The sequence below is a fragment of the Hyperoodon ampullatus genome (assembly GCF_949752795.1).
Source record: "Hyperoodon ampullatus genome assembly, chromosome: 4".
In the NCBI taxonomy this organism is placed as follows: Eukaryota; Metazoa; Chordata; class Mammalia; order Artiodactyla; family Ziphiidae; genus Hyperoodon; species Hyperoodon ampullatus.
The window spans coordinates 166,400,074-166,424,896 of NC_136917.1; the positions used below are offsets into that span (position 1 = coordinate 166,400,074).

General features: G+C 38.9%; 1 protein-coding gene and 1 pseudogene across 3 annotated transcripts in view; both read left to right on the top strand.

The window, feature by feature from the left end:
• The window catches only part of LOC307052218 (ubiquitin-ribosomal protein eS31 fusion protein-like), a 39,213-nt pseudogene extending 33,672 nt beyond the window's left edge, over positions 1-5,541 (top strand). The window contains exon 2 of the transcript in view: positions 5,034-5,541. The product of the transcript in view is annotated as a ubiquitin-ribosomal protein eS31 fusion protein-like (transcript). The remainder of the gene's footprint in view (positions 1-5,033) is intronic.
• Positions 1-24,823, top strand: part of CTNND2 (catenin delta 2) — a gene marked incomplete at both ends in the record, with an annotated part of 950,049 nt that overhangs the window by 438,862 nt on the left and 486,364 nt on the right. The window lies entirely within an intron of this gene.

Here is a 24,823-nt window from a genome sequence, read left to right on the forward strand (position 1 = left end):
TGGTTTTACCTTTTTAAATTAGGAAATAAAAGTCCCATGAAGTTTATTTTTAGTTGTACTCCCAAACTGTTTCTATAAAGTCTGCCATTAGGGACAAAAATGGCCATCTGTACCTGTAGACTGAAGTTGACTACTGTCTTCAACCACATTCTGTGTGAGTTAGTCCCCGTATGCTGTAGCAGTACCCACATTCTTATAATGAAATTCCAAGAAATATCAACAAACTCCAGATGGATTTGGTTATCTTCTCTCCAGTATTTTCTGAGAGGCTAAACTGGACCACCTGCTAAATTTATTTAATCACCTTAATCTGTTTTAATATTTTCAGGGTCTGAACGATTTTGGAGGGAGAAACAGATGTTGTGTGATAGCTCTGAATTTTTCAGGAGCTGCTCCTGAAATAATTACAGATCAGGAGTCAAAAGTCATCTTCATTTGAGTCCGTTTGGCAAAATAAAGGTGACAGGAAAGCTGTCTCACTTTTGTTTGCTTAATCCTTGCATTTCAAAATTGGGACAGAGATCATGTGAGAATGCCCAGGTGCACAGCTGCTACACTTATTATGTTTCAAATTTTTTACCGTTTGCTGAAACATGCATATCCATCTACAATAATTGAGAGCAACCCATGAATTGTATTCACTTTGTGAAAGTAACAACACGGACTGGAAGAGAATGCAAAAAAAAAAGAACAGTGTAGTTTGGGGTATTTTCTATTATTTCAAGAAAAACTTTGAGTACACATAGTGAACGAGTTTTCTAAAAGAATATTTTACAGTTTAATGGGAAAAGGTATGCAGATTAATAACAATGTGAACAGTAACTATGTGAAAATATAAGATATATTTAGTAATTTTTAATGTAATTATTTAAGAAAAATGTGTGCTCTGAAAGACAGAAAAACGTTAAGATGTTTATGAAGTCTAAAGAAAATATTTGGCAGGGGAGAAGAAAGAAATATCTTTTCAATGAGGGAAATCAAAGCAGAAAGGGAGAAATCATTTTGGGATCCCTACCTGTACTCAAGGTAGCTTAGAAAGATTTCCTTCTCTCATGTTTTTAGGAATTCATAGTAAATATGGTCACAATGAATGAACACCTACATCAAACCCATGATTGACTATTCCTATAATTTTAGTTAATATAGCATATGAGTCAATCTTGGCTCTTTTTGTCTCTTCAATCCCATATTCTAACCAATAACCAATCCTGCCACCTTACTTTCATGATCTAGCCAGGATCAACCACCTCTCACCACCTCCTTACCTGCTTGGTCCACTTGCCCACTGAACCTAAATTGTTACTTTTACCCCATTACCAGCCTCCCAGCTTCAGTTCCCCAACAGTCTGTTCTCAACACCAGAGTCAGCATGATCTTTAAAAGCATAAATTAGGTCACTTCACTTCCTAGTTCAAATACTTCCTATGGCCTTTCAGATACTCAGCATAAACATCAAAGTTCCTACAGTGACGGACCATTCTCCTTCTTGCTGGAGCCCTGTTGCTCCACTGAGCTCGTCTTTTGATGCTCAGCCCCTTTCTGGGCTGTAGGCACACTGTCCTTGGGGTGCTCTCTCCCCCCAGAGACATTGAAGATGCTCCTCCCTCACCTGGGGCTCTCCTGACATCTCATCACCTGCCTGCTCCCTCTCAACATCCACTCAGTGAAGACCCCACAATACTTTATTTAGAGCTGAACCCTTGACACTACGTATCCCTGTTTCCTTTATATCGCCTTCTAACATACTCTATATGTATTTACTTATTTACTTCATTATCTTTCTCTCTCAACTACAAATGAAGGAATTTTTGACTGTTTGGTTAACTACCAAATTTCCCAATGCCTTAAAGAGGCATAGGCACATTGTAGGGTATCAGTAAATATCTGATGAATGAATGAAAAATCCAACATATTTACAATTTAGTTTTAGAATCATTTACCTAGATATAATCTCAAAAGTGAATCTTAGTTCTGGGTCACCTCTAGTTAACAAAAATTAACTCGAAATAATTAATTAAAATTGGTTCTAATTAATTTTGGCAATCTCTGTAGAGCTTGCTACACTAATCAGTTGAGAGTGGAAAAGAAAACCAGAAATCTGTCTCTCTCATTCAAAAATAAAATCATATTTATTAGGAACACTTTTCTGGCTGCCAAAGCTTAGCTTGACCTGGAGTTCATGAACATCTGTCTCCTTCATTCAGTGCTTTCCAATTCATTAAAAAACAAAAAGAAAAGAAAAGAAATTGAGTGAGTGTTTGCTGTTTGCTTTTTTGCATGACAAAGGAAAAAAAGGATCCTTAAGATTAGTTTTTTTTTTTTTTAATATTGTAAACACATCCATATATGCTTTCTTGAGTATCTAGGACAGCTAGAACAAGGGGTTTGTGCTCTGACTTAATCCTGGAGAAGGATAAGTCAAAAGTTCGGACATAGGGAATGATGCCAGGAACTGCTTCTCTCTCTAACTCATAGGATCGACTAAGCACAAGTGATTTCTCAAAACACATAACTGGGAACCATATTCCCATTATGAATCTGTTTATAAGCCTGAGCAGGCAAATGAATGTGATCTCTGGTATAAATTTCTTATTAAAAACACAAGTGAGGGGCCTCCCTGGTGGCGCAAGTGGTTGAGAGTCCGCCTGCCAATGCAGGGGACACGGGTTCGTACCCCAGTCCGGGAGGATCCCACATGCCGTGGAGTGGCTGGACCCTTGAGCCATGGCCGCTGAGCCTGCACGTCCATAGCCTGTGCTTCACAACAGGAGAGGCCACAGCAGTGAGAGGCCCATGTACTGCAAAAAAACAAACAACCCCCCCCAAAAAAAACACAAAAACACAAGTGAGGGACTTCCCCAGTGGTCCAGTGGTTAAGGCTCCATGCTTCCACTGCAAGGGGCATGGGTTCCATCCCTGTTCCGTGAACTAAGATCCCGCGTGCCACATGGCGAGCCCTCCATCCCCCCCCAAAAAAACACAGCACACACAAGTGAGAGATAGAAAAGTGGTTGTACAAAAAGCCAAGACACCCAAAGGGTAAGTAATTAGCCCTTCTTATGGATTTGTGGATATTTACATAACCGCAGAGTTTAAGGGATGGATGGATGGATGGATGGATAGATAGATGGATAGATAGGTAGATAGATAGATAGATAGATAGATAGATAGATAGATAGATAGATAGACAAAGACAATCTTACTTCTTTAGACACATAAGTACATTTTCAAGTTTTGTGCATAATTAACATAAGAAATAGTGCTAAGAGTGTACCATATACGAAAAATAGGATTATTATTTGAATAAATTTTCTAACTCAACCAGAAGCAATATAATATAATTACAATACACTTGAAATGAAACGGTAAAGCGGGAACATTTTAATTGGCAAAGCTATCATGTTGGACTTGTGTGATTAATCTTTTAGAGGAATGGCAAACAGATTTTTAATGAGTTTTAAATGTAAGACTAAGATTGATGGATAGTCCACACTTTATCAAGACTGAGGAGTGAGGAGTATGCAAATACAGAGAAGGGAGGGCACCCATGCAGAGTCCACATGGGACAAAGGCAGTTTCTGGGTAGTTAACTTGGTTGTCCTTTTGCTTGCTTCTTTACACTGTGGTGGTTTATTTGCTGTAAACCAAAGTTAAGAAACACATAGATTGGAATGGTAGCAGCTCATTTCTTTGTTGAATCTGTAATTATTTAAACAAAACACTCCATAATATAAAAGTCAGTTACTTTCCAAGACCCCATTAATGGAATTTATTTCCCATTTATATTTCTAGCTTCACTTTTTATTTGAATTCCTTTGCTTCAGTTTTCATGTTGACATTTTTTCTCATTGTAGCCTATTTCAGTATCCAGCTTATCATTCTGAAGAATTTCTTCCATAGATGCACTTATAATATCCTAAGACTGAAGCCTGTGGTCACAAATGGTGAACAGTGTCCACTGCCACACCAGGAAGTGGGCGGTGAAGAACAGGGAAGCCAGAAGAGGCGAAGGCCAGGACTCAGATTGAGAGGAGAAGTTTTGCAGATATCAATGCTTTGTAATAGATCAGATCCAGATTGAATGCCAGGGATCCAGGCTGTGCCTGAAGTGGGAAAGGCAGGTTACCTGAGTCCTCTGCCTGACAAGTCATTAAAAACGAGGCATGAATAGCCTGGACTTTAAAACTAGAACTGTGATCTCTCTAGTCCTCAGCTCTTTGCTCTTAGCCAGGAATTATGTCCTCTGTTTGGTCCAAGTGGCCACAACTTGCAGAAGTGTGTTTAGATATCTTTGGATTATAATGAGGAGAGTGGCGTTCATTTGTCAGCAAGGTCAAATTTCAGTGACCCTCTGTGGACGCCTTGAAATCATCCACTATGGTCTGAATCTGTCCCCCCAAGATTCATATGTTGAAATCCTAACCCCCAAATGTGATGGTATTAGGAGGTGGGGCCTTTGGGAGCCACTTAGGTCATGAGGATGGAGCCCACAGGAATGAGATTAGTGTCTTATAATAGAGACCCCAGAGAGCTCCCTCATCCCTTCTGCCATATGAGGACACAATGAGAAATCTTTGACCAGAGGAGGTTCTTCACCCGACCATGCTGGCACCTTGATCTCAGACTTCCAGCCTCCAGAGCTGTGAGCAATAAATCTCTGTTGTTTATAGGCCACACTCTGTGGGGTATTTTTGTTAGAGTGGCCCAAATGGACAAAGACACCACCATGGCCTGGTCGCTCACCTGGTTACCTCCTGCCCTTGTTTTCCTCTGTCACCTTTTGTTAATTCAACCCAGACCCCAGGACTCAATATACCTGGGTATCAAATAACAGTGTAGCACACTGATAGTAACATCACTCTATTCTTCTGTAAATGTTTAAGCTTCACCAGGAATTTCTGTGGATGCTACGTAGCATCTCTCAGAAGCAATGACTCAGTCCTTATTTCTTTCTAATCTAAAATCATTTCTCGGAAGATAGTTTCCCCAAGCCTTGAGTGCAAACATTTGAATTTTAAAAAATGTCACTCTAGCTTTTGGATCTTCCATCTGCAGTGGCACCGCCGCCAATGTGCAGATTTTTGTGAAGACCCTGGTGGGGAAGACCATCACTCTCGAGGTCGAACCCTTGGATGCAATAGAAAATGTAATGGCCAAGATCCAGGACAAGGAAGGAATTCCTTCCTTGACTAGCAAAGACTGATCTTTGCAGGCAAGCAACTGGAAGATGGGCGTATTTTGTCTGACTAAAATATTCAGAAGGAGTCCACTCTTCATCTTGTGTTGAGACTTCATGGTGGTGCTAAGAAAAGGAAGAAGAAGTCTTACACCACTCCCAAGAAGAACAAGCATAAGAGAAAGAAGGTTAAGCAGGCTGTCCTGAAATACTATAAGGGGGATGAGAATGGCAAAATCAGTCACCTTCTTCGGGAGTGCCCTTCAAGTGAATGTGGTGCTGGAGTTTTTATGGCCAGCCACTTGGACAGACATTGTGGCAAATGTTACCTGACCTATTGTTTCAACAAACCAGAAGACAAGTAATTGTATATTGGTTAATAAAAGACATGAACTAATGAAAAAACAATCACTCTATTGCCTGCTCATTTATGAGGCGTGTTGGCTCAACTACACAAAAATCCATTCCAGCTTTGAAATTCAAGGATTTTATAGTACTAGTTCATTGGAGCCAGAACATGCTCAAGATGAGTTAGGTCATCCACATTGAAGGACAGGGGAACAGACTCCACATTGATCTTGACCCCTTGTCTCTGGGCTTAATCCACCCCTGAGAAAAGCCAGTCACAGAATTCTTGAAGCTAGATTAGCAGAGAAATTCTTAGTTCTAATAGCTGAGAGGTTTGTGAGCAATCTCTGACTCTAAGTCTTAGTGGGTCTACTCCCACCTGGCCTGTTTCTCATTCCTTGGGCTTATTTTTACATTTAGTCTCAGGTTCTTATAAAAGGACTGGGTTTGGCCTGACATGGGGACTGTTGTGCCTTCTGCACTCTGTTTGCATATTTAGCCACGTGCAGATAAGATTTGAAAATGCTTCACTTATTTATTCACACAGTTGTTCCAATGAATTTTTATTTAGTGGCACTTTTATTCCACAGATTTCCAGGGCTTGAGATTGAGCAGTAAACAAAACAAGCAAAGTTTCTGCCTTCATGAAGTCCACACCTAGTGAGGGGAGAAAGAAAATTGAAGAACCATAAAGAACAATGAAGCAGAACAAGGGGGAAAAGAGTGAAGGGAGTGGTGCTATGGTGAAATGATGCTTGAGCAGACAACCCTACAGGAGGAAGAGAGGAAGGAAGCTGTGTCCCAGGGTAAAGTACTAGGAGTAGCAAGTGCAAAGGCCCTGAGGTATATTTACAGGAGACCAGCATGGCTGGAATGAGGCCAGATTTAGGAACAGATAGAGAAATGCAGCAGGGCCACTTTTGTGGGTAGAACATTAATCAATTAATGAGTATGGCATAGTAGAGAGCAGTAGAAAAGTACATTTCGGGTTCTCATGCATACATTTCTCAATATGAAAATATGAGTGAAATCTAGTGTCTCAACTTCTAAGCTCTTCTGATGTAAGTTAAATTCAGAAATTGGCTGGGCAGGACCTCCCTGGTGGCACAGTGGTTAAGAATCCACCTGCCAGTGCAGGCGACACAAGTTCGATCCCTGGTCCGGGAAGATCCCACATGCCGCAGAGCAACTAAGCCCGTGTGCCACAACTACAGAGCCTGTGCTCTAGAGCCTGCGAGCCACAACTACTGAGCCCACGCACCACAGCTACTGAAGCCCATGCACCTAGAGCCCGTGCTCCACAACAAGAGAAGCCACCAAAATGAGAAACCCGCGCACCACAACGAAGCGTAACCCCCGCTCACCTCAACTAGTGGAAGCCCATGTGCAGCAACGAAGACCCAACACAGCCAAAAATAAATAAATAAATACATTTATTTTTTAAAAAAAGAAGAAATTGGCTGGGCAATTATGGAAACAGATGACAAATATTAGACAGAAATTTATTCTCTGCATTTTTTCACTGAATTTCTTCCTTAGGTCATCCGTTTTCTATTCCTTCTTAGATGATTGTTTTCTGAGACAGCCCTATGCTGAGTGAGATGGGCTGTCTATTAGTGAGGAATACCAGAGTCTCACCTATGTTGGACGCACCCTCTGACTATTGTAGAATGAACTTTTGAGGGCAGAATGTACTGGAAGCAAGACCATTAAATCTTTTGTCAAAAGGGCATGAGATCTCTGTCCATTCCAGCTGGATGATCTTGTCAAAATGATGGGTTAATATTATTGTTTGAGAAAGGTTCAGCTTCATCAAAATTCAAAGTGTAAACTTTGCAATATTGCAACATCATTTGTTCAGATTGCTTCAGTTATTAACCGTCATACCCTTTGTCAGTACACAGACCAGAAGGTTTGTGAGAGGTGAGGAGAAGAATGTAGAATCTGATTTCATCTGAAGGTACTTGCAACACGATATTGACCTAAATGTATATGTGAAATCATAACATATTAAGCACAAATACGATAGTGACTGAACACACTCTGGCAGGTGTACACATGACTCCTTCCACATGGGTTAGAAATAATATTAGAATAGTTTTATCGTTATTGTCGTTTGTTTTGAAGTTTTAAATGAAAGTATCTTTCAATATCTTTCTGAAAGTTTGAGGATTTATGGTCTGTGGAGAAGAGGTGCTTTCCTTGCCTGGTGGAGAAATAAAACAATTATCTGGAAACATTTTCCATTCTGAGATCAGATACCTCAGTTAGCAATGTGTGCTGATGAAGTACGTGAAGGTCGGGCAACTTTAAGTCCATCACTTTATTTGTTGTTTTTCTTCTTGGTTTTTAAAAAGTGCAAAAAAGATGTATATCATTCTTTTTCAATCTATTGTAGTTAATAAGACAAAGCAAAACCTTTCCATCACCTACCGCCAAGTAGAACTTAAGGCACAGTTTTCATATGTACGACACTACTTATTTTTCTAAATTGGCAAATTTAAGACTGTTTCCAGAGATAAGATTTCAGTGAAAATCTAGGACTCTGGTCCTCATATTTGGAAGACAGAGTTCTTTTCATCACCAACAGTGTTGTTGTCCTCTAAATAGTTTAAGCTTTTTTAAAATTAATTTTTATTGGAGTACAGTTGATTTACAATGTTGTGTTAGGTGTACAGCAAAGTGAATCTGTTATACATATACATAGACCCACTCTTTTTTAGATTCTTGTCCCATATAGGTCATTACAGAGTATTGAGTAGCGTTCCTTGTGCTATACAAGTGGCCCTTATTAGTTATCTAGTTCCTATATAGTCGTGTGTGTATGTCAGTCCCAATCTCCCAGTTTATCCCTCCCCCCTCCCCCTTGGTGACCATAAGTTTGTTTTCTGCATCTGTGACTCTATTTCTGTTTTGTAAATAAGTTCATTTGTACCATTTTTTTAAGATTCCACATATAAGTTATATCATATGATATTTGTTAAGTAGTTTAAGCTTTTGAACTCTGTAAGCTGAGGAGTAAAATAACAATAATAAAAGCAAAACTTGTAATATCTCCTTTATCTGTGTCAAGCCCTCTGCTAAGCACTTTCCATGCATTGTCTCATTTAACTTTTACCTTCTTTCTTTTTCCTTTGAGTCAGACCAGCACTATAATCTCTACTATACAGGTGAACAAAGTGAGATGGCAGAGTTCAGGGGGTTATCTCCTAGTATTTGCATGGAGAGCTAGTTTTTGGAATCAAGGAACCCAGTGTCTTTCTCTTATACATGCGAATCATTAAATCCAAACCATCTCTGCAAAAGTGAACTTCCTAGAACTGTGTACTCTGGTAACTTTTTCTAACATGGTCTTGTATCTTGTCCTTTATTTTTTCCACGGTAAAAATCTCACATCTGATCTCCTGGATTGGGGTGTAGATAAGATGAAAATAGAATAAATAAAAGTTAGGAACAGGAAGACCAGGCTGCAACACAGTTAAGCTTACTGGTTTACAACCGGAGTTCTAAGAAACTTCAATATGTGAATGTGCCTTAGGAGTCTCCGAGGTACAAAGTCACATCAGGGAACAGCTATTACTGTGTTCCCCTTCTCCCAGACAGAGAAATAATGAACTGGAGAGGAAGATTTGCTTGCTCTCTGATTCACTTCCCAGTATTTTCACCCATTCTGCTCAGATACTGTTTTTCTTGAAGGGAATTTCACACTCACACATTCACCTGGAATTCCCCAGCCATTAGGCTTGTGTGAAAATGTGCTTTAGGACGACACATCCCTGCCTATGTTTCCTGGGCTGACAGTGTTCCCAGTTTTCTCATGTTACTCAGAATCCAACAGCCTATCTGGACTTTGCTCCCATCCCTGTATCCGTAAACCCCATTATTTGTGCTTCTTTCCATGCACCTGTGTCTTCCATGCATCTATGTTGGTCTAGGAACCACTCTCTCATGGAAGTTAGCCAGCGGGTTTCCATTGTTCACAGATTCGCAGCCACAATTCTCAGGGATTTCCCCCAGTATACACATTGGTGAAGACTGGAGAGAAAGAGGGGGTCAAAGGTTGAAGGGCTTAAAAAGTTGCTATTTATTCAGCACTAACTAAATGCCAGATTGTTTGGCTCTTTACATGTATTATTAACTCTTTTAATCTTATCAACTTTTTTATGACCATGACACTAAAACTTGCCCAGCTAGTAAACTGTAGAACTGGAATAGGGTTGAAGTCCAGGGGTCAGATTCCAGAGCCCATGAAAGTAACACTGTGCTGTTTTGCCTCTCATCAGGTAACATGATTAAGTTTCTAGGGGGTTACAGTCAGAGAGATGACAGTGGATTCCAGTGGGTGGCTGAACTGGTGGGAAGCAGATGTCTCAGCAGTGGAGACAAGCAAGGAGCTGAAGGGCCGTGTTTTGGCATTTTGGAGTCACCCAAAACAATGGCAAGAATCTGCTCTGAGGGAGACTATGAAAGCATATCCTGGCATGAATTGAGAGGTGACCAAAATAGTCCTCATCTGGGGAATAATCAAGCATGACCCTTAGGAGCTGAAGATACATTTCCTCTTCTTTACCAATGATGAATCGATGAGTATTCCAATTTCTTAAGGAGATAAAGTGGAAAGAATGTCAACTGTGGAGTCATAAGTCCTGGTGCCACCACCAACTAGCTCTGTGACCTTGAACAAATGATGTCACCTCTTTTGATCTTAAAAATGTGGATAATACTATAAAGGGTGTCACATGAATTAACGTGATGACATGTCAATTGTCATGCAAATAAAATGTGGTGAATTAATATTGCTTCTCCATGGTGGAGCTGATATATACAGCAATTCTGCTTCTAAAACATTTTACGTTTTGAGATTATCTGTACAAAGTAGCTCCTAGACCTTTACTCTGGATAATATTTTGGGAAAAATAATTTATGATAAAATTTTTAATTAACAGAGCATATTGAAGTCTGCCTTCCCAGGTATTAGGACTGAAATGTAGAAACGTACAACTAAATGCATGAGCAGAATTTTCTCTACTCCCATGTGATACAGCTCTCTGCTGGGTCACAGCACCTGTGTCTAGCCACTGATGTGAGACCATAAATCTGTGTATAACTTCCTGTTACTATAAATACAATATCAGGTAAAACTGGAGGGTTTCCCTAAAATGAGTCTCTATTCCATGCTCACCACACCCTATTTTGCACAGCAAACATGCAGAGCAAGACTGTTTTTACAAGTGGGTAGAACCAACACAGTCTCTTAGATGCAGGGAGGAAAACCAAACAAAATCCTTCTTCCCCTGGGGCACATCAAGAAGTAGCAGAACCCATTAAAATCTATTGCCTAGATGATTGAATTAGATTATAAATGAATGGTGGTAATAAGTGTGCATTTGGCCAAGTGGATAAAGACAGAAATATAATTTGCAGTCTTGTGGGTGCTGTACTGTGTAAAGACTAATTCATAACAGTGGATAAAAGTTCCATTGTCTTTAATGTATTCATTTAGTAGCATTCATTCTCCTGGCATAGGAAAGGTTTCTTTTTTTTCCTAAATAAATAAATAGATTCCCATTGCCAATAGGGAAGATTTATGCTGACAGAATCTAATAGCCTAAGTCATCTTGTGTTGTTTCTCAAAGGCGCTTGAGCAAGCAGTCTTGGTTTGGATGGAAAGCAAAATGCTAAACTCCTATTATATATGATGACTTTAATTCTGAGCCAAACAAACCTTCCTTGATAAGCATTTGTTACCATTATTTAAAGTAAAAAAGTCATCTTTTCTCATGCCCTTACTTTCTCTCCTGTTAGAAATGTATGATCACTTCTTAAATGACAAAATGATTGATTTTTAAACCAACACATCCAAAACTGAAAGGCAAAGAGGAGGAAGGAGGAGGGAATGATTCCCACAGAACTTTCTAAGTGGTATCTGGAAGAGACTTTTAAAGGTCACGTCTTGCCATTTAATTTGAAATTTCCAATGGATACTTGGAATTCTAAATCAAGAAATCTCACCATGAGACAGTAGGGGTGAGCCGCCTCTGTGTCACACATTGTTGTTCATACAAATATATGTGGTTTGGATAAATTTGCACTAACAGTAGGAGAATCATGGTCATAACGTGTATACCCTGCAGTAAAGTGACCTGGAAAAAATTAGAAGGGAGTCCAGAAAACAGTGTTATTATCCTACCTGGCAAAACCGACAGCGTTCTTTGCACCATGCTTCACCTTGGAAGCAGGGAATATAATACTGAGTATCTCTTCCTTCTCTTCTGTATCAGAATAAAAGTACGTTTTAAAATCTACATCAATTCCATGTATCAGTCCTACACTTGGACTTTTTTACTACCAGTGTTTGCATAGTGTACAGAACCTGGTACCATGCATTCTTCCTAAGTCTACCGAAAAAAACAACAAAAGCCAGAAATTCATCCCTACCTTGTCCAGCTTAGACCTGGAAAATGTTAATTACTTCCATCTTCAATGTCATGATGCAAAAGGGGAGTTAAATTATTTGCCAGCATTCAGTTTCCTAATCCTCAGAAAATTTCTCTTATTTGTAAGAAAGAATCAAAAAAAGTACTCTTCTCAGAAAAACCACTTTCTATCATAGATACTCTATTATATCTTAAGGGTGAATAGCATGGAGAAATCACGAGATTCCTCTAAACAAAAATTATATTTGATTTGAATATAGATAAAATTGATTTAGAACCTAGGAAAAACAAAATAAATATCACGCTAATCACATTTGTTTTTCTTCTACCAGTTGTATTGAGATATAATTGACATACAGCACAGTACAAGTCTAAGGTGTCCAGCATAATGATTTAAATTAAATTCATCATGAAATGATTATCACGATAAATTCAGTGACCATCATCTCATAGGGAAATGAGATTTTAAAAATAGAAATAACATTTGTGTATGTGATGAGAACTCTTAGGGCTTGCTCTCTTAACAACTTCCATGTATAACACACAGCTGTGTTAATTATATTTATCATGTTGCATGTTACATCCCCAGTACTCGTTTATCTTATAACTGGAAGTTTGTAGCACCTTCTGACTGCCTTCATCCAGTTCCTCCTTCCTCAACCTCCACCTCTGGTAACCACAAATCTGATCTCTTTCTGTGAGTTTGTGTGTATGGTTGTTCGTTTTTGAAGTATATTTGACCTACAGTGCTATGTTAGTTCCTGTTATACAACATAATGATTTTTTCTATACATTTCAAAATGATCACCAATGATCTTGATATGGCATCACAAAGATATTACTTAGTTATTGACTACATTCTAAACACTGTGCATTTCATACCCAATGACATATTTATTTTGAAGCTGGAAGTTTGTATCTCTTAATTACTACCCTCACCCCTTCTTCCTTCCTTCCTTCCTTCCTTCCTTCCTTCCTCTCTCTTTCTTTCTTTCCTTTCTTTCTCTCTTTCTTTTTTCCCTCTTTCTTTTTTATTATATTTTTATAAGTAGAGTCCTAATATAATCAAGGAAATGTTACAGAGAATACAGGACAACCCATAAGGAGAGAATCAAATTAAATACTTTGCTATTTAATAGCTCACCCTGTGGCTCATTTTAAATATGTTAAAGCTTATAAAATGTTAATGTTGATAAGGTAAATTTTTATTAATAACAGTACTCCATAAGAGAATGAGTCTCAATTCTCCATAAATCAGTCCTGTTTATTATTTATTTATTTATTTATTTGGCTGTGTTGGATCTTAGTTGCGGCACGTGGGACCTTTTGTTGCGGTGCATGGGCTTCTCTCTCTAGTTGTGGCGCCTGGGTTCCAAGAGTGTGGGCTCTGTAGTTTACGGCACGCGGCCTCTCTAGTTGAGGCACAAGAGCTCGGTAGTTGTGGCACGTGTGTTTAGTTGCCCTGCAGCATCTGGGGTCCTAGTTCCCCGACCAGGGATCAAACCCGCGTCCTCTGCATTGGAAGGCAGATTCTTTACCACTGGACCACCAGGGAAGTCCCAGTCCTCTTTATTTTTAAAAAGTTACTTGTCATCAAATTTTAAATGATTTTCAAACACAGTAATATAAATTTAACAAAACAGAATGATCTTCAAAAGGAAGAGTACAAGTATGCATGGAAAGAATAAAAAGAGAATCATGTTATATTTTTACCTAATGAAAAATGAAATGCTTAAATTGCATAAATGCGATTTTGAATTTGTTTTCTTTGTTTGTTTGTTTTGTTGTTGCCGTACGCGGGCCTCTCACTGTTGTGGCCTCTCCCGTTGCGGAGCACAGGCTCCGGACCCGCAGGCTCAGCGGCCATGGCTCACGGGCCCAGCCGCTCTGCGGCACGTGGGATTTTCGCGGACCGGGGCACGAACCCGTGTCCCCTGCATCGGCAGGCGGACTCTCAACCACTGCGCCACCAGGGAAGCCCTGGGAAGCCCTCATATCCTGTTCTTAATGGTTGTGCTCTGCCCCCTTCCTTCCTGTCTCACCTCCAACCTTCAACTTTTATGTTAAGTATGGCTTTTCTATTAGCTGAGCTACAAAGCCTTTTTGGGGGGTGTCCAGGTTAAAAGCTTATATACTACTTCAAGACTGTGATTATTACCCCAAAGGTATATTTCTAATTCAGAAATGGATAGGTATCATAAGGATAAGCCTAATCTGCATTACAAGAGACTCTGGTCCTAAAGCTAATATTTTTGTCCTTTTAAAAAAGTTTCTATAAGCCTCAGAAATTTTGCAACATTAAACTACTCCTTTGTATTAAAGACTGTTCCAATATTTCCTTCTTATGTCTACCCTATATGTTAACTTATAGCACTGAGAATAGTGTATTAAAAGAGACACCGGACATTTGAAATGGGAATAAGGAATTATTAGTATTATTAATAAAGAAAGAGCACTTACAAATAACAACAGAAAAATAACAAAAATTCTAGTGGAAAAGTGTGCAAAGGACATGACATAAAATTACCAAGAAAAAAGTAGCTATTTACAAGATAAATAAAAATGGAGTCAAGGTTTTAAAAGATCAGAGAAACCAAAATTAAAAGAATTGTTAATGGGCTAATATTTGTGACCCCCTCCAAGATTCGTAGATTGAAATTCTAACCCCCAGTGTGATGGTTCGGAGTGTTAGATCATGAAAGAGGAGGCTTCATGAATGACACCACTGCCCTAATAAAAGGGACCCCAGAGAGCTCTCCAGCCCCATCTCTGCCATGTGAGGATATAAAAGAACAGCTCTGCAACCAGAAGAGAGTCTGCACCAGAAGTAGATCATGCTGGCACCCTGATCTCTGGTTTCCAGCTTCTACAACTGTAAAAAATAAATTTCTGTTGTTTATACGGCACCTAGTCTCTGATATTCTGTTTTAATAGTCCAAACACACTAAGACCAGAAGATATACTACTTTTACCTACAAAATTGAGAAATACATGTTCTGAAATACCCAGTGCTAGCTTGGATGCAGGATCCCCATAAGGCTCATAAACTACAGGCAGGGCGAGAATATAGGTCTCAATTTTTTTAAGTGGCAATATGTTTGCCATCCTTAAAAATGATTACAAACACTGACTATTTAATTCAGTTTTCAGAAATCAATCCTAAGGGAATAGAAGAAAAAAAAGAATATGCATAAAAGTTTAGATATAATTTAATAAGAAAGATACAAAACTAACCCTCAACATAAGGTGAATAGGTAAAAAAATATCACAGTGCATCCACTGGTTAGAGCATTATTAAGCCATTACTTTTTAATGAGGTGATACGGGGAAAGAATTAACAATAATATTGAGGGACAATATCACAGATGCCAATAATACACTCATAAAAAACAGGATACCTCTGGTTAAGTTGTATGTTAGTATAAATTTTATATTTCTCTCTCTTAGCTGTGGAATATGGTTAATTTTTATATTAAATATAAATTTACTATTTCTGGAACTTCAACAATAGCATATATTGACCTGATAAGCTGAAAAAAGGAGACAGTCTGGACACAATTCACTCTTTAATATTGGTAAATTATTGAACTCATTTTCTTGTTCAGAATTATGAACTTGAATAAAAGGCTATTTGGGAACATATTTTTAGGTTTGAAATCCATGTCTTGCCAGAAACTCATGTTTTGTCTTGAAGCTTTGATAGGATAAGGCCCTTTGAAGAAGCCAGCTGTGAGCTGGGCATTAGTGGTGCAAACCTGGAGACGTGCTGGCTTCCCTCCCTGGTACTAACATGTTGGACCAATGGATGTGATAATTGATGATACAGCTCTCTCCAGTGCTGTTAGTCATTCTTAGGAGCTTGAAGTTCTACCCACTGACACCATCACTGGAGACATGAATGTTCCATTGCAGAGTCCTAGAAATTGTTAGGATGACATGCAGAGTAACATCTTCTGTAGATTTTATGATAAAATTTACCAGTAGCAGCTTTGACTGATCCAGATTTGACAAGTATGGTCGCCCAAGGGTAGAATCTTCTGAGCGAAATTTACAGTATATATTATAGACATGGAAGAAGTAACCCATTTTATAAAAATGATATGTAGTCAAGATCTGCAGAAGGCAAGGAGTGTGGGCATGAGATGTGTGGGTCAGTGGAGACAAACCATGTCTTTCCTAAGAGCTAAGTCTGAGAAGGGCTTTTCCATCACTCAGCTTATGCTAATTCTGTAAAAGGAAGGGCTCTTTCCAAATCTCTCAGAATAAAACTATAGCACATCATGCTTTCAGGCAACTGTAAACGTGGAGAATTCCTTGGACTAACATTATATTCATTGGATCCAGCAAAAGCTATGTTATATTCAGTCAACATTTATTCAGTGTCTGTGTGCCAGACGGGGTAGATACTGGGGATACAGCAGTGAATGAGATAGAAACTATCTTCACTCTCAAGGAAAGTATATTCTAGTGAATGATACAGATAGTAGGTGACTGAGCAATAAATAATTTCGTATTACACTGAGGGACATCTAAAAAGTAATAATATCAGTTAGGATGCTTTCAGCTGCAGGTAACAGAGAAACCAACTAGCACAACCAATTAATTTAGTATCTCACTTCTCTTGAAGTGACAGTCAGGATTGGTTGTGACTCAGTGAAGTCATTAGGGTCCAGAGAATTTCAGAATCTGCTTTTCTGTATACCATGTTGTCTATATCCTGTGAATGCACAGCCTCTACCTCCATTTCATAGTCCTCAGTTGGCTCCTGGCCTCTATAAGGCCACCTGTTGTTTGTCCACGTTAGAAGGAAGAGACCAGCTTCTTGATGAATAGCTGATCTAAATCTTGTTGGCATCACAATGGCCAATAACAAAGTGGGTTTTGGCTGCAGTATTGTAGCTACATGTGCTCATTGTCAAAGCCTAAAGATGCTGAGTTTTCCATCCATTCACTATTCATTTGAAACAGCTGATCAATTAATTTGCCTTCAAATACAGGGACAATGAAATGCTAATGAGACAAAAGCTTAGCTTTCTCTTATAGACAATCATGTTATATATCTATCAATAACCTTAACATAAACAAATGGCATTTTTATAACAGCATTGAAAACATTTATTTGACCTCATAATGTGCCAGAACAGTGAATTGTTTGTGTATTTTAAAGTTATTTTATTGAAGTATAGTTGATTTACAGTGTTGTGTTAGTTTCTGGTGTACAGCAAAGTAATTCAGTTATATATATATACATATATATATATATATATATATATATATATATATATATATATATATACACATATATATATAGTTTTTCACATTCTTTTCCATTATGGTTTATTAAAAAATATTGAATATTGTTCCCTCTGCTATACAGTAGGACTTTGTTGTTTATCCATTCTATATAGAATAGTTTGTGTCTGCTAGTCCCAAACTTCCAGTCTATCCCTCCCTCACCCCCCTCCCCTTGGCAACCACAACTCTGTTCTCTATGTCTGTGAGTCTGTTTCTGTTTCGTAGATAAGTTCATTTTTGTCATATTTTATATTCCACCTATAAGTGATATCATATGGTATTTGTCTTTCTCTTTCTGAATTGTTTGTGTTTTGATTAGAATTAGCTTTAAATGAAAAGTTTAGATACCTAGACAATTGTGCTTTTCTTTTTCATTCTTTGGGCTTTATTAGAATCAGAGCCCAGGTACTTTCCTGGTGACACAGTGGTTAAGAATCTGCCTGCCAATGCAGGGGATACAGGTTCGAGCCATGGTCCGGGAAGATCCCACATGCCATGGAGCACCTAAGCCTGTGCTCCACAACTACTGAGCCTGTGCTCTAGAGCCCGCAAGCCACAACTACTGAGCCCGTGTGCCACAGCTACTGAAGCCCGCATGCCTAGAGCCCGTGCTCTGCAACAAGAGAAGCCACCCCAGTGAGAAGCCCGCGCACTGCAACGAAGAGTAGCCCCTGCTCACTGCAACTAGAGAAAGCCCCTGTGCAACAACGAAGACCCAACACAGCCATAAATAAATAAATAAATTTATTTATTTTTTAAAAAAAGAATCAGAGCCCAAATTCTAGTATTAAAAATTATACATTAGATAAGAATGGGTGGGTAAGCATTTCTACCTTTCAAAGGCACTTGAGTAAAATTAAAACTGTAAAACATTTAAATTAGACCCTTTTACTTGCATTCTTGTAGTAGCACTTGTAGAATTAAAACCTGATTCTTTTCTTGTTTGTTAAAATACAAAACAAAGAAAAATCAAACACACTAATAAAACATTAATACAGTAAGCAAATCTAACCTCTCTGAAGGTTTTGAAATCTCCTGATAATATTCTGTTTTCTTTTTTTCTTGGCTCCTGGGTAAGGACACATATATCCCTCCTGTCACCTACTGATTAAAAAAAAAAAATCAACTAAAATTTTAAATAATTTTAATAAGCCTAGCACAAAAGTCCATAAACTCAGTGTTCAAATTGATGATATTCTAGATCACATATCAAACGTTTTTAGAGTTGGCTGTTTTAAACCATTTGGTCTGAACAGTGTCAATAGCAGTAAAAACTGGATGGCATGGCTAATCCTTAAATGCACACAGCTAGGATAAAATTACAGTTTTGTGATTCCACACAGGGAATCCATCACCTTTTTCCCACCACTCAGAAGATTTCACCTCTCTCTCCTTCTCTCGCTTCCCAGAACAATTGCTCATTGTTTTATTCGGGGACAAGTTTCACCTCCCAAGTTCTACAATCTAATCCTTAGGAAATTGAATATGGTACAGTTGTAGATATCAGACCGTCTTTAATCAGCTCATTAGTTAATATAAATAACTAGTGTATCAGTCAGTCAAGATTCATGGGATGCAATCACAAGCATTTTTACTTAGTTCCCATTATCCCTTTAAAATGTATTCTGTGGGAAAACTCGCTCCTTGGCCCATGGTTTCAGGCAGCCCTTGACAGCCAAGTGGTTGTTAAAATATCAACACACTGCTTTATGGGTTGATAACAGCCATCTGCCTTGAATATACCTCACCCATCCACTGCCAGCCAATGACAGGGCACCCTGACTTCTTCCCTGTAACACGCTCTCCCCAAATTCCCCATATCTCGGCATCTTAAAAGCACAACAAAGGGCCCCCAAGACTCTGCTCCAACATCGCTGGTACCTATTCTTAGTGACTGGTGCCCATGCCGTACGGGTTGTTAACTATTTTGAATATTTGGTTAATAAATATTTTTTAAAGTTACTTTAATTTTTAAAACAGAGCTGCAGTATGGTACTTATTAGAATACCTACTCCCGTATAATAGTCAAAGCTTCCAGTTTCATTCAAAGTTACAGCTCTTGAGGGCTTCCCTGGTGGCACAGTGGTTGAGAGTCTGCCTGCCGATGCAGGGGACACGGGTTCTTGCCCCGGTCCGGGAAGATCCCACATGCCGCGGAGTGGCTGGGCCCCGTGAGCCATGGCCGCTGAGCCTGCGCGTCCGGAGCCTGTGCTCCGCAACGGGAGAGTCCACAAGAGTGAGAGGCCCGTGTACTGCAAAAAGAAAAAAAAAAAAAAAATTTAAAAGTTACAGCTCTTCAGTCTCCCTCCAGGGAAGGTGTCCTACAGGGTTTTCTTCCGGCTGCCTGGGAAGGGAATGATGAACCCCTTGCGAGGGGCACGTGTGCGTGTTTGTGTGTGTAGGTAGGTGTGTAGGTGTGTGTATGCTTATGGTGGGGAAATAGGGAGGAAAGGACCCCAGGGAGTCGAGAGGTGCAGGAAGGTCTTGTACCGCGGGCACTGGTCTCAGCTGGCTTCTCAACATCAGCATCCCCAGCACCACCCTCTCTGAAGAGCTCTCACCTGCAGTTCCCTTGTTGCGGACGATGTGCTGTCCTGAAGACTTTCTGCTCGCTCTGTGGAGGTCTGCCTGTCAAGATGCCCCTCATCCCCGACTCACTGTCTTGTAACCCACAACAGGTCAACGGAATCCACGTCCCTTTCCCACCCCTCTCTCTCGTGCAGCTTGCATCCTATGTAGCCACCTGTCCTTCCGACTGTCGCTCAGCAGCCAGACAGCCTATCTCTTGCCCTTGTTAGCTTTTCCAGTTCAAACTTAGATATGAGTCCCTTGTGTCCCCACAAGTAGTCACTACAGGCTTGAAGGCACACAGGAGCGTCTGCCTGAAGGACAGTGAGCATGGCAGGTGGTACACTGGCCCCATAAAGCTTCTTCCTGTGGTACACCTCACCCTTACCCATGTGTGGCTGGCCAGAGGATGTCACGTGACTGCTTTTAACCTGTGGGGCTAGGAAATCCCAACCCTCCCCTGCATCTGGGAGGAGACCAGAATTTTTGTCAGCATCACTGATTAGTATAAGTCAGGGAGCCAGATTCACTGAAAATTTGCATCTAAGTTTGCATCTCATTTGGTATCTGATCCATGCTGTCTTATGTCTGTGCCCAAACTTCCACTTAAGTAGTCTGTTGCATTTACATTTAATGGTTGAGAAATAATGCATTGCACACTGACACTGTATTTTAGAAAATTGGTTTTCGTGTTATTATTTATAGAATTCACTGCCTAACAAAAAAAAATCTCCGTGCCTTGTAGAGCACTTGCTTTCCCGTTTTCAACTCTTGTCACCCAGCACTTGCACCTCATCAGCTCTATGATTGATTGTTTTGCCCAAATTCCCTCCCTCTGACCTCACGACCCCCACAAATGGGCCTTCATTAATATTGATTTTTTTTCTGTTGGTTCCCTGGGGTTCAGTCTTACTGTTTGGGTATCTTAGCATATTTTGGTCCTAGGCATGGGTGCAGAAAAGCATACAGAGCCTGGCAGTGTGGCAAAGCCTGGCTGCCGATCCTTGGTGTGGCACCTAGGAGAAGCCTCTTTGCTCTTGGGCCCCCAACTCTCACAGACTTAAGGGAAAGGGAGGTACAACCTGCCGTTTAGTTCTCATTCTGATGTGTTGAAGTCCTAACCCCAGAAACGGCGCGTGACCTTATTTGGAAATAGGGTCTTTGCAGATGTAATCAAGTTACGATGAAGTCATACTGGATTAAGGCGGGCCATACCCCAATGTGACTGGTGTATTTATAAGAAGAGGGCAATCTGAACACAGAGACACACACGGGAGAGTGTGACGGGTGGCAGAAATGGGAGTGATGCCTTTGCAAGCCAAAGAATGCCAAGGATTGCTGGCAACCACCAGAAACTAGAAGAGGAAAGAAAGGATCCCCTCTAGAATATTCCGAGATAACATGGTCCTTCCAACACCTTGACTTCATACTTCCAGCCTCCAGAACTCGAGAAAATAAATTTCTGTTGTCATAAAGCCACCCAGTTGTTGATAGTTCATTACGTCAGCCCTAGGAAACTAAGTTCCCTCTTGGCTTTCTGTGGCAAGCAGACCCTCACACCCACTTGGGGTTGGATGGGTCTTCTCTACCCTAAGTACACCTCTGCTTGTCAGTTCTTCCTATATTTGGACACCCCATCCGTGCCCCTGAGGACTCCCACATCCACAGAACCTCAGTGCAGCTCAGGGCTCTACCCACACTCGATTGTCCACAGCCCCCAAGTGGCCCCCAGAACAGGAGAGGATAAGAACCAGGGTCCTACAAACTCCTACAAACCACCAAGTTCCCAGAACTGGTCAGTTACTTATAATTACTGTTTCAAATACATGGACTCGTTCCATCTTATACTCCTGATTTTCCCATTGCTCTTAGCTTAGCCACTGGTGCCTTAGAGGAAGTGAACTGAATACTTTTTGGGCATTTTAGAGAATTGCTTTGTCTATATGAGGATCCACGGGTCTCTCCAGTTATTTACTTGAGTCATTTAAGGCAATGGTAGGAAAAGTCATATTTTTGTGAACGCTTTTCAGTGTATAAGGTTCTAAAGAAGAGAAAATGCTTTGTCTGTTTTCTACAGAATCCCAAACGTTGTTAGGTGGTACTAGTTCTCCAGTAACCTAGTGATTTATGCAGGACACATATCACTTGCACAGTATATTAGACCAGTTGTTGAGTTGTCCGTTGCTTACTTCTAAGTTTCTTAATTCTCCTGAATTCTGGCAGTAAGTCAATGTTAGTGTAGATCCTTTAGCTTTTTCTAGTTACTGTTAATGAACTGAGTTAAGCAAAGCCAATATTCTGCTCTACTGATGGAGAGTAATTAATCACTTTATTTATCCATATGTGTAGATGAAATCATGCCATTGCTAAGCACCCAATAAACAGTTGGTGTCAGTGTGGAATAAATAGAGTAAGTGGAAGGAAACTAATGTTTATCCAATGCATACTTTTTGTTAAGCTCACCCATTAAGGTTGATATTATAATGCTTTCTTGGAAAAGAAACCTGAAACTCAACAGTGTTTAAAAATCTTACTCAAGTTTATGCTGTTGAGAAATCACAGATTGAATTTGAACCTGATTTTCTGTGATTTCCAAATGAAAAATGTTTCCTTTGTTGTCCAGCTCTCTCACTCTTATTATTTAGAGTGCTGGTAAATGGTCACATTTGGTTTAGTTTTTTTTTAGGGTTAGCAGTATATAACTTAAGGGAATGTAAGGACAAGTAAAAAAATAGATCATCAAAATAGAGAGGAAAATAAAGATAAAAATTTGGAAGAGAATTTCTAAGTAGGGAATTTAAATTAATCTGTATCTATCTGCATGTGTGTGTATATTATATATATTGAATAATATAAAATAATAATAATATATTACATAGTTGAAGACTGAAGTCAAAATCTGGACTTGTCATAAAACAAAAGTGACCTGTGTTGCGTACCAGTGCCATAGTGCCAATGTATTCTCATTGGGTCACATCAATGGCTTTTCTTCACGTGCAGAATAAGTCTGTCTATATGCATATATACTTTGTCTATATGCATCGTGGTATATATCATGATTGCAATCCCATAAGATATCTCCCCCCTCCCTGTTATGATGATTCAAGTGCTTTTCTTTCTGTAAACTTCAGAAATAGTTTAGGTTCAAAGCCGGAACACGGCACATCTGAATTTGCCCTACGTTCACCCCTTCAGCACTGAGCCTTCAACAAAGAGAAACACATTTCACAAAACTATTGATATGCACAATAAGGAAATCTTGAAGTTTCTGCAGACTAACTCTTCTTTCTTCTACAAATGGTGACTGAATAATTTTTTAGTTCTTATGTCATATGTTTTTAATCAGCTAGTGCATTTGATTTTCTGTATTTATTTATTCAGTGTCAGTGTTAGTTTTATTTCCACAATAAGGAACCGCTAAGCCACATCTTTAATAGACTAATTAGATAACACTTTTGTATATGCATAAGAAATGCTAATTTGGCAGTCTATCCAATATATGTCTGTATCTTTATCTATATATTTTTATACAAAAATGAGTTAGAGGAAAAATATCAATACACAAGCTATTTTAATAACATACACATGTTTTTTTCCCCCATATTCTGTTTAACAGAGTACTGGTGGCCCATGTAGGATGTATCTGTTGGGTAGATGTGTAGTACCTTTCTTGTGGTTATTTCATGGAAGCTACAGCAGAGTATTGCATGGGTATCTCTTCATTCAAAGAAATATTAAGCTATTGTTAAATAAAAGAAGAGATTGATGGGATTTTTACACTCATAAAATCTAGATTCAAATTTGAGATACTGTAATTGTAAAAACATGAAAGAATGAAAAATTATTGGCACCATGTCAACTGTTTACCTGTAAGCAGTGTTATAAAGAAGGAAATGATAATCCAGTGGAAAATTCAGTCGTTCTCTCTTGCTAAATTAAGTTGAATTTGATCAGAACAAAACAAATTCAGCCAATTATATATAAGCATGTGGAGTTTTAATATTAGGGAGTATTGCTTTTATAGTTCTTTTGAGGAACATAGGGATAACATAAAAGTAGGTTTATTGTGTGCTTTATAAAGGGCAGAGTGTTTTTTCAACATTTTAATCTATTTGGACTTAATTTGTATATAATTTATTGATCTTATATTTTCCTATATTTTATGAAATTAGGAATTTGACCTATTGAGAATTTTCAGTTTGTAGTTGAATATTAATTTAATCTTTTGTTTTAAGATTTTTTTTGATGTGTGCCATTTTTAAAGTCTTTACTGAATTTGTTGCAGTATTGCTTCTGTTTTATGTTATTTTGGTTTTTTGGCCATGAGGCGTGTGGGGTCTTAGCTCTCCAACCAAGGATCGAACTCGCACCCCTGCATTGGAAGGTGAAGTCTTTACCACTGGACTGCCAGAGAAGTCCCTATGTAGTTTAATCTTAATATGAAATTCAGATTTATTTTAAATAGCCGTATATGACTTGAACTTTTGTCAAACTAACTGTAAACAGTATTTTTGGAAAGGAATTTGTAAAATTAATTAAGAACACTAAAAATAGTTTGTGTTTGTCCTCACAATGCCAACTCTAGAAATCTGATTAAGGAAAACAATCGAAATTTTGTAACAATTCATTACAGCCATATGTATACATTTATACATATATATAATGAGATATCTACAGCATTTATGAAAATAAATATATAATCAAAATAAATTAGAAATAAACTAAATGATCAAAAATAAGGTAAATTTTAAGTGTTTTAGTACATCTATAATGATGTGGTATGTAGCCATTACAAATTATTCCCTTAAGGAGTAAAGACTAGGAGAAACGCTAACAAAACAGTGGCAAATAAAAAAAGAGTATGATTTTAAATTTGTAAAGTATAAAATAAAAAATAAATATATGTTAATGGATAATAGAGGAAGAAAATGCAATGAAGTGTTCACAGTGATTGCCTCTGACTTACGGGATTAAAAGTGATTTTAATTTTTTTTAACTT